Source organism: Ranitomeya imitator, chromosome 6, assembly GCF_032444005.1.
Source record: "Ranitomeya imitator isolate aRanImi1 chromosome 6, aRanImi1.pri, whole genome shotgun sequence".
In the NCBI taxonomy this organism is placed as follows: Eukaryota; Metazoa; Chordata; class Amphibia; order Anura; family Dendrobatidae; genus Ranitomeya; species Ranitomeya imitator.
Genome location: NC_091287.1, coordinates 120,255,740 through 120,266,444, shown reverse-complemented (window position 1 = coordinate 120,266,444; position 10,705 = coordinate 120,255,740). Strand labels below are relative to the sequence as shown.

The following is a 10,705-nucleotide window of genomic DNA, read 5'->3' as shown; positions in this document are numbered from 1 at the left end:
TTTTTATATTGTTAAAACTTTCTGCGGGGGTGCACACTTTCAACCACATTGTGTTTTTGTTATTGATCTAAGTTTATTGCTTAATATACAAACTATGCCTCTAGGACATTGAATGTAGGTGTGGGATTTATAATTAGTATTTTTCTACCCAAATCTTCCCTTTTTAAATGTGAATGTGATGAATTTCTACAAATGAAACCTAAAAACCAAAGATTTTTTTTTTTTTAATTGTCATCTTTTATCCAAGTGCTCTTTATATACATATACTATACCAATAATCTCATGTTGCCATTTTGTTCACAGTATTACCTGCTGAAAATTCAGATTTTTCCATGGAGAAAGGCATTGCATGATATCGGAAATCTAGTAGAAGCTCGGTTTACCTTGATATATTATATATATAATCTAGTTTTTACAGTGGTGAAAATGTTAACTGTTGCAATTTGTTGAGGATTTTATTCTCCAGATTGGTTCCTGGTTAATGCATTTATTGGAGGATATGGCTTACTTGGAAATATCACTAGTTACCGAACACTTCATTTACACCGGAGAGAAACACTAAACGTCACACTCTGAGCATGCTGCAAAAGAAAAGTGCAACATGCTGAAACTACCATGTGACTGGTCATTTTAGAAGTCCTTTTTATTCGCCTTACACAAGTAATCACGTTGGCGAAGGCAGAACACTGCTGTGTGAACCTGGCTTTTGGTTCATTGTAGTTTATGGGAAATTTACTTTTAACCTGTTCTTTCAACGTTTAATTGAATCACCACATACGGTAGTACTTTTTTTTTGTATAATCTTAAAAGCGTGGCACTCACAGCAGAAAAAGTGCTGCACTTTTAATACTTTACAGTATTTTTCTTACTATAATAGATCAACTTGAAATAAAGTAAATTGTCATTTATTATACATAAATGCAGAACACACATTTTAAGACTGAGTTCACACTTCTAGTAATCTATTTGAAATTAATCAAAAGCAAATATGGTTTCAAACTGATGAAAAACTGATACACTTTAAAGGAATTGTGCCCCAGGGTTTTTGCTACCTTTATATGGAAGCAGAATAATGTAGAGTAAGAGACTCTGATTCCAACAATATATCACTTAGTTTACTGGGTGCAGCCCTTGTGACTACTGATGAGCGAGTGTACTCATTGCTCTGGTGACCTCCAAGTATTTGTTGGTGCTCGGAGATTGTTTTCATCGCGGCAGCTGAATGATTTACAGCTGCTAGCCAGGCTGAGTACATGTAGGGGTTGCCTGGTTGCTAAGGAATCCCCACATGTATTCAGCCTGGCTAGTAGCTGTAAATCATTCAGCTGCCGCTATGAAAACTAAATCTCCGAGCAGTCATAAATACTCGGAGGTCACCCGAGCGTGCTCAGGAGAACCCGAGCAACGAGTGCACCGAGTACACTCGCTCATCACTACTTGTGACACAATCGGGCTTTTTAGATGTAGCAGAGCTCAGAAAGCCAGCCCCATCTACATCTGTGATTAGCAGCTTACTGTCAAACTGTACAAAGAGCTGCTAATCAGTTTTGAAGGCAATGGTTGGACCAGGACCAAGACTCCTGCTGACAAAACCCCCTCATTTGTATTGAAACCGCAGACAACCTAATAAGTAACACATCTCTGAAACCAGTGTCTCAGCCTCTACCTCATGCAGCTTCAAGGGTAAGCACACACTAAGTATTTGCAGCAGAAATTTTAGGTACCAAAATTCTGCAGTTGACAGTACTAGCAAAATGAATGAGACTTCTGAAATCTCATGCACATGTTGCTTATTTTTTTTCCTTGCAGATTTAAAGCCGTTTCGAATCTGCAACGTGTCAATTCTTTCAGTGCTGTTGCAGCGCTTTTCACACATTCTAATAAATAGGGAAAAAAGGCATCAGACACATGCAAGAAGTGTCTGTTATGCAGTGTTTCTGGCGCAAATATTTCTGATACAAATACTTTGTGCACATGCCCTAAAGCTGATCTGTTCACATTGACTTCAATTATTTAAAGGACATTTATCAGTAGAATCAACTCTCCTAAGCCATCCATATGGGTAACACTCTTTTATTATAAATAATCCCTGGCGGTAGATTCTCATACAGATCTCTGTCCTGCCCATAGATCTTAACAGCTCATTTACATAAAATAAAAACATGGCTTTCTCTGGAATAAGACACAGAAGCTGAATAAAATGATACCTTGATATCCATGATCCTAAGGCTATGTGCACACGTTCAGATTTTTTCGCGCTAAAAACGCTATAAAAACTCATTAAAAACGCATACATTATGCATTCTATCATTTAGAATGCATTCTGCATGTTTTGTGCACATGGATGCGTTTTTTGCCGCGAAAAAAACGCATCGCGGTAAAAAAATGAGCATGTTAATTATTTTTGTGGATTTTCTGCGTTTTTCCCACAATTCTATGCATTTGGGGAAAAAACGCGGTAAAACGCATGCGGATTTCTGGCAGAAATGTCCGGTTTTTGTCAGGAAAATTTCTGCAAGAAATCCTGACGTGTGCACATAGCCTGATGACCTGCATGTCCATATAGACAGGAGGATTGGTCCTAATGAAAGATCACCTTTAACCAATAGATCCAGCAGCAATTATTTTTCTGGAAATATAAAAATATTGTGCAGACCTTCTAATTTTGGCTAAAAAACAAACAAAACTGGTTACAAAGGGATCTGTTTATCACAACATCATTGAAGTCATTGTGAATGGATCTGTTTTTTGGAGGTTGTCCAGTACAGGTCAGGAGACCCCCTGCTCATTACTGTCCGTATAAATAGCATTTAAATACCATTTTTCATGGACTTTGAATTCACCCCATAACGTGTATCCGGTTTTCATCAGTTTCAATTTTTGTTTACTTGGGTATGAACATATGAGCCTCACATTTCATATTATTAATGCGTTGGTATGTGGTGATACATCTCACAGTGGGCATTGCATGGGTACAGACATGGTAGTGCTTGCATGCAGCCATATATTAAACACCTTTATGCAATAGATGTCTCGATACTGATAGACGCTCAAACTGCTGCAGAGCCCTCGGCCAAACAGACTAAAGAATTGGACCTTGTAATTCACCATGCTAGAACCTTTTGACTATGAAGAATCAGGAGGTCACCCATACACATTAGTCAGCCACGCTTCCAACATCCGTGGGTTCAGACAAATGTTCTCAAATGTATTTATGGGTTTAAGGTTTCTTTAGAGATCTGAGATATAGGAGACATACCCTCATGCTGTGCTTGCTAGACAATATATCAGTAGCCACCAGACTGTTGGCTAGGAGTCAGGAGTTTGGCATGCCATTCCATTCCCCATCCCAGACTGACATTTTTCTTTAAAGATTAAGATTCTTCCAAAATGTAGTACAATACAAGGAATAGATCAACTCATTGATAAATGGAAAATGTTTTACTTACCCAAGTGTAGTAATTTGGTGCATGCTTGTAGTGTCAGAGACTTTCTCCATGCATGTGTTACAGGTATTTTTATGGCCAGGGGTTATAACCTTGATGTGTGCGTGTATATGACATGGTAAGCAATGACATAACTGCATGGAAAAGCATGTGAGCTGTAATGAAATACAATGGGATGTTTGTTACCTCCATGCCATCTTCCAGCATTGCTATACACTACAAATGTCCCTTAATTTTAGATTTACCTTACTCTTATCAATAGTAAAACAACCATATAAACTATATAATGGGACGTCTTATACCAATATAATTTCAGACCGTTTATCACAGTAAAGGGACCCTGTCATGTTGACCATGATCTGTTCCGCAGGCAGGATGTTATAGAGCAGTAGGGTCTGATCAGATTGGTATACGTTTTTGTGGGAAAGTTTTGGTAATCTTTGCATTTCCGTCATTGAAAGCCCTGGTTTTTGTACATACGAGTCTAGTGGGCTGTGCCATTCAGTGATTGACAGTCTTCCCTGTGTGATTGTACATGTTGAGAGCTGTCAATCACTGAATAGGACCACCCACTGACCTCGTATTCTGTCATTTGAAATCGCTGTTTATATGCATACAAGTTATAGGTTTATTGGAAAATATTCAGTATATTATGTTCAACTTCTCCTCTATACCATCCTGTCCACAGATCAGACTTCATGAACAGCACGACGGGTTCATTTTAAGCGTTGTACAATTCTTGTGTAATAAAATATTAATGTGTTGCCAAAGGTCTAGAAGGTGCCAAAAGTAACTGGCTCAGCTTCACAACCACTAAACCATCAAATGGAAATAATCCACCAGCTCTTAAAGTGCAGTCATGTGCATATACCTCAGCAGCCAATGTTTGCTGTCCCCCTTCAAGTACTGAACAGGTTAGGGAATATACCTCAAAATGTAAAAACTGTTACAGTATAGATTACGTGTGGAAATCCATTTTCTGATGCAAGATCCTTACCGAGAAAATATTGTGATTTAATATGTCCTAATATGGTGCACCCTTCCAGTGCTCCTTTGACTTTTCTTTTTTTTTAATGAACTATTGTGTTGGAAACACATTTTCTGTAGGCAAGACCAAATTACTGATAGGTACTCAGGAAAATGGATGCTTTATAGACAGCCTTGATTGTGGTTCTAGATGTAAGACAAAGAATTAAAACACTAATGGCTTATGCTGCTTTTAGACTGGCCAATAATTCCTGGAAATGGTCTGGCCACCTAAATAGGCCAGGAATCGTCCAAAAAATAAGCAAAAATGCTGGCTTTCTTCATAGTTTTCGTCAGTACATTGTCCTGTGTAGATAGACAGGCGCTGATGTGTACAATGATACTCTATAGGCACAGAATGATCGTTTTAACAATTGTTCCGTGTGCATGAAAATGCAGTCGGCCGGTCTAAACGGCTATTGAATGACCGCCTATTGGCTTGTATGTAGTCAACTGGTGGTTAACGGCCGTGGTCGACATGTGTAAACCCAGATTTATTCTGGAATTGACAGACTTTAATTTTTAAATGTTCTCATTACTGCTGGTCTACAATTTTCAAGATTCAATTTCCGATTACTCTGCATACTTAAGATGGCCCTACAGACCCACCTACCATTTAATAGATTGAAGCTGTTTATACCTCTTTGAAAATAAAAAAAAGCTTTGTCGTCTTGAAGCATTCTTTATGCATGATTATACATTACCATTAAAATTATGATAAATTATGTAATTACCAATTTTTATTTTTTTTAGAGTTTATAATGTGGGATCTAGGTAGATTCTGTGACCAGATTTTCTCATTCCCGCTGTAGTGTTTAGCACAGGAAAACTGGATGACTTAAGATTCAGCAAATGTGTGTGTGTGTGTGTGTACGGCCATCTTAATTTGTGTTAAGTCTTCAGTGGCTGATCTGGAAAACTTAATCTTGCTGTTCTGGAAGGGTTAATCACAAGTGTAGAGCTAATACAAAGCGAAGATTAAAAAAAAAAAAAGTAAAACAAAAATGCATGGTCATAGACCTGTTAATGATTGTACTTTCCTTGCTGCAAACTCAGGTAGAAATCTTACTTGCAGCGTCTCCTCTTCAGACCGAATCCTTTGCTTCCCAGCAGTAGCTTGGAGTTAGGGAGCGGTGCTTAAAAATGAATGTAAAGTGTCATAATGTAATTCTTCCCCTTGTGTGTTCATTTGTATCAACCGTGTTGTTTTTTTCCTGTGGGTTTGGAGCCATTTCTCCCTTAGTCTATATGCGTTTGTTTGTTTTTTGGGGCGGGAGAGGCTAATTCTGTATTTTATTTTTTTTTTTTTGCTTCTTTTGGGTTATTTTTGTTGCTGCCTGTAGTGCAGTTTTACTTGTGTACCAAATCTGCATGCTCAGGAGATGTTAGAAGGTTTTACATGTCCAAATAGTGTTAAGAGATTTAAAATTGTTGCATTCTGATTGAATTACTGTGTTAAAGCAATACCTCACAATGTTATGTTCTCTCAAGTTTATTTGAAATGTGTCCTAGAGTAGCTTGGACTGGCTAAACAAAAAAAAAATGTTTAAGGCCACATTACACATGGGAGCACAATGCCGATTTAATATGAACAATTAAACTACGTATCTAATACAAAATGAGACAAACACAATTTTGGAAAAAATGGGCCTTGATGTTTATTAAAATGTTACCCAAATAAAATATTAAAACCATAAATGTACATATGAAAAAACAAGTTTCTAATATTGATCAAGTTCACCCAGCTTTGGCTGGGCGCATGTACCCTGCTTAAACACTACAGCAATAACACCATTAACAAAATTTGCGTGAGGGTTGGCTGTACTTTTCATCCTGTAAGGCCTCTTTCACACCCGTTTTTTTTTAGAATCCGTCACAATCTGTCGTTTTTCGAAAAAAAAAACTGATCCAGCAAATGTTGCTGCTGGATCTGTTTTTTTTCCCCCATAGACTTGTATTAGCGACAGATGGCCTTCCGTTTTCATCTCGCTCTCCCTCTCCCTCCAGAATTCTGTTACTTTAAATTGCGACTGTAACCACTTCAACAGATCCGTCAAAAAAGCGGATCCAGTGCATCAGTTTTTTATAATCGGCGCAGGATCCGTCTTTTCAAGACTTTGACGGATTGTGACTGATTCTAAAAAAAAAGGATGTGTGAAAGAGGTCTAACTATCGTGAGATCGCCAAAAGCAGGGCCTTTTATTTGAAAAAACGTTTCCCACCGCTGACCCTTCTGGACCATGGAGATCACTGTATCTCATCCTGCTCAAATGGAAAGAGGGTCCGCAAGAAAACTTCTAATTAACCCATCAACAGTACGTACCATAGCATAGTAATAGGGACGCAAAAAAGTAGAACATTAACCTTCGTCCGGCTGAGTAGGTACAATTGTAACTATTCCGTTTTAAAATTGCAATAACTTTTTTCGAAAAGCCGTAGAGGGCTGAAATTTTGTGACATCTCTGCAGTTTTGGTCCGGAATATATTGGCCAAATTTCAATAAAATATATGAAGGTGCAATTGTACCTCTGCAGCCTGACGAAGGTTAAAGGAGACTAAGAAGGGGGAGGAAGCGGTAGAACATAATTTAGAGAATACCAACCCTTAACCAAATGTTAACTATATTCACTATTTTTAATTTCGTATATCCGGCAAGTGCAACCATGTGCACACCAATCTTAGCTGGAAAAGACAAATATCTAATGTGTATGGGGACCTCTTTTTTTCATGATATTGTCGGGGGAAGAAAAGCATCATGCAGTTGGAATTTTAATGACTGACCCTTTTGTTTTCATGTTGAAAAAAAGCTCCTGTCACAAGTTTGCCAGCGGGTTTTCTCTTCCTCTCCTTGTTGATTACTGCATGAACACTTAGCTGAGCCAAGCGCTCAGAGAATGGGGCAAAAAATAAAGGTTAGCCAACATTCTATTTGCCAACATCTATCTCATGTGTATGGCCCTCTTAAGCTCCAGCAATTGCTCTAACTTACTCAACTGTGGAAGCAAGGTCTTCATAAAGGCCCTATATCTCGCCGTACACATGATGGCTGTCTGTCCGACCAATGCTTCAGCTGATAGTTTGGCCTACTCTTCCATACACAGGAGTGCTCATTTGTCCGTAAGCTCCTGAGTTCTTAGATGACCACTGCCAGCCAGTCTTGGCGGCTGTTTATAGTCATGAGAACAAATGAATCAACCGTTCGAAATCGGACATACTTGGATGATATCTCCCCCCGACAATTGTCCAGGACTCTCATACATATTAGTGTTGTCTGAACCCATCAAAATCAAATATTGGTGTAATCGGGGCTTAAAACCAATCCTAAATGGAAACCACCATCTTGTCAGTCTGAAACACTCAGGACATATAGGAAAATGAGTGTCACCCAATCATTCCCACTGTCTGTGGCTTTTGAATGTGGCAACAGCCCTGACACGAGCTACATAACTCTGTGTTACCAAAACTCAGAAAAAAGTAGAATGTTATCTACCAGCTTGAAAGCGAGTCTCTGTAAATGTGGGAGAGCACAACTACTGGGTAAAACGATCAGCCAGTGCTCCAATTTCCTCTTTTGCATTGATTATCCACTTTATTGGTTGAATCTCATGTCACATTTCTTTTCTAAATGACATTTGCTTCTTTTTCCTGACTATCTGGGTAACAATCCAAATAGTTGCCTCTTCTGTGTGGATACAGGACAGCTGCACTGTAACCCTAACTGTGTAACTTCTGTATGGCATGGTTTGCGCTGTCATGCTTTGATTGTTAGACATTAGTGGTCTTCCTTAGGAAGAGTACCGTCACAGCTGCCATCGACGCTTGCCAGATCTCCAGTGACCTCCGCTATTTTCATGTAAATTAGTTTGAAATACTTTTGATATTGCCAGCTCGGAAGTGTACTTAGCGGTTAGCTGTAGTCCATTCATATTCATTGTGTGGTATCCTGGGTCCAGTTTTTAGTAAATCAAAGAAAAACTATTTCATAATATGAAAATAAATCCCGCACAGTTCTGGAGCCTAGGTTCTTTATTACCTCCCTGATTTTCGCTTTCTTCATCACGTCTTTGATCTTCAAAAATTATAGGTGAAGTTTCTGATTTAAAGATGCATGTCTTTTGTACCATTTTAAAACAGGGTAGAATGAACGAGAATTCAAGGTATAAGATTAGGTCACAAATTTTTATCAAATGCATTTTGAGTTCTCTTATGAATTGATCACACAATAGCAGGAATTGATCTGCAGTGCTAGACTTGTGAGCATTTTTGGATAAAAAAAAAATAGGTACTTCCGCTTTAAATGGAATCGATCGGCAAAGTTCGTTATTCAATCGATGTAATGCTGTTGTGTGTGTAAATACCTTTTTTAGACTGGTTCTGTGAAAAATTAGCTGTTTTTAAGTGAGGAGGATGTAAAGTTGTAACACTACCACTCACTGATTTCTCAGTCACCTCTACAGCTCCACCCGGATGACCACCATGCTTGCTCTTCCCAGTCTATTGTTGTGACATGACAAGCAGGACTACAATCAAGGAAGAGTAACAATAGCTGAGCCTCCAATTACAGCTGAGCCTTGTTACCACTGCATGTGACAATACGACACCGTCACATTTCCCCTCCTAGTAAAACCTTGCATTTCCACAGTGACATGTTTAAAAAGGTAATGGCGCACACTTGTTCCCTTTTATCCTTTGTATTTTACCATAATGTGTTTTATTTTTATTTTTTAATCTTTGTTACATTTTGTGAATTTGTAGCTTGTTTGTTTTTTTTTATTGTCAAACAGATTTTGATTTTGTATTACTCTGTGGGTGTTTATAATGCACAGACTGAATCCCGGGGGGGGGGGGGGGGGGGTTGTTACAAAAATGACTCTAATCTGTCATTGCTTTGTGGTCTTACATCTGCTGCACCTGGATAAGGTTGAGAACTCTCTTGAATGTTTTTCATGGTTTTTGGGTCTGCCACTCTGTGATGACTCTGGGATGATGGTGTAAGCCAGTAATACATTGCAAAGCGATGCACTACAGGCACCACTGTTTCACAAGAGTGGCAGCCCCACAATCAAGCTGTTTGCACAGAACTCCCACACTGTATGTAGGAAGAGCATGACTGAATGTGTTCCTCTGTTCCTAAGGGCAAAGGTTAAATGATGATCCGATGGAAATTGCTGAATGTACTGTCCTCCACGGTCCATAGAGAAGGCTCTGAGAGGTAGCAAAGGGATGAAACGTCAGCTACTTGGGAGCCTTTAAATAAGTCAATGTCTGTGTGGACCTTAAATTGTTCCTATGCAGTTTTTACTTTGTTTGCTTAAATAAATGTTTTATGTCAAACCATCTACTTGTTTTTTTTGTTTGTTTTTTCTAACTCAATGATGAAATATCTCAAGCTGTCCAAAAATCAAAAAGGATATCCTTAAAGGGAATGTCACCCCAAAAATCGTAGCTAAGGCCACCGGCATCAGGGGCTTATCTACAGCATTCTGTAATGCTGTAGAGAAGCCCCAGATGTAACCTGAAAGGTAAGAAAAACAGGATATATTATACTCACCCAGGGGCGGTCCCGATGGGTGTCGTGGTCTGGTCCGGCACCTCCTATCTTCTTACGATCACGTCCTCTTGTCTTCCTGCCGCGGCTCCGGCATACTTTGTCTGCCCTGTTGAGGGCAGAGCAAAGTACTGCAGTGCACAGGCGCCGGGCCTCTCTGACCTTTCCCTGCGCACTGCAGAACTTTGCTCTGCCCTCAACAGGGCAGACAAAGTATGCCGGAGCCGCGGCAGGAAGACAAGAAGAGGACGTCATCGCATGAACCCGGATCGTGACGCCCATCAGACCGGGACTGCAGCAGGACCGCCCCTGGGTGAGTATAATATAACCTGTTTTCTTACCTTTCAGGTTACATCGGGGGCTTATTTACAGCATTACAGAATGCTGTAGATAAGCCCCTGATGTCGGTGGCCTTAGCTCATATATGATTTTTGGGTTGACAGACTCCCTTTAACTGAAGCATATTAAAGGGAATCTGTCAGTAGGCTCCACCTTCCTAAGCCGTTTATATGGGCATGTAGGTCAAAGGAATCTGAATGATACCATGATATCTGTGATCTGATGTCTTATTCTTAAGAAATACACATTTTAATATGTAAATGAACTGTTAAAATCTATCGACTGGACACAAAACTCTGAGAATCTGCCTCCAGAGCTTATTTTAACCCCTTTCCGACTTTGGGCA

General features: G+C 39.3%; 1 long non-coding RNA gene across 1 annotated transcript; it reads left to right on the top strand.

The window, feature by feature from the left end:
• The first annotated feature begins 1,379 nt into the window (after positions 1 to 1,379).
• LOC138642103 (uncharacterized) lies at positions 1,380 to 9,809 on the top strand. Its single transcript, XR_011313998.1, has 2 exons — positions 1,380 to 9,130; positions 9,608 to 9,809. It is a non-coding gene; the product is annotated as an uncharacterized lncRNA (long non-coding RNA).
• Positions 9,810 to 10,705: the final 896 nt, after the last annotated feature.